The sequence below is a fragment of the Ciona intestinalis genome, unplaced genomic scaffold (genome assembly GCF_000224145.3).
Source record: "Ciona intestinalis unplaced genomic scaffold, KH HT000646.1, whole genome shotgun sequence".
Taxonomy (NCBI): Eukaryota; Metazoa; Chordata; class Ascidiacea; order Phlebobranchia; family Cionidae; genus Ciona; species Ciona intestinalis.
The window spans coordinates 414-692 of record NW_004190967.1 but is presented as its reverse complement, the minus strand read 5'-3'; positions in this window follow the sequence as shown (position 1 = coordinate 692).

The following is a 279-nucleotide window of genomic DNA, read 5'->3' as shown; positions in this document are numbered from 1 at the left end:
TAATGGGACAACTGTGGTCTAAATCCCAGGTCCCATGGCATGCCTCACTGTAGGACCTCACCCACATAGAATAGAATGTGCATATACAATGTTGGGGTAATGGGACAACTGTGGTCTAAATCCCAGGTCCCATGGCATGCCTCACTGTAGGACCTCACCCATATAGAATAGAATGTGCATATACAATGTTGGGGTAATGGGACAACTCTGGTCTAAATCCCAGGTCCCATGGCATGCCTCACTGTAGGACCTCACCCATATAGAATAGAATGCGCATAT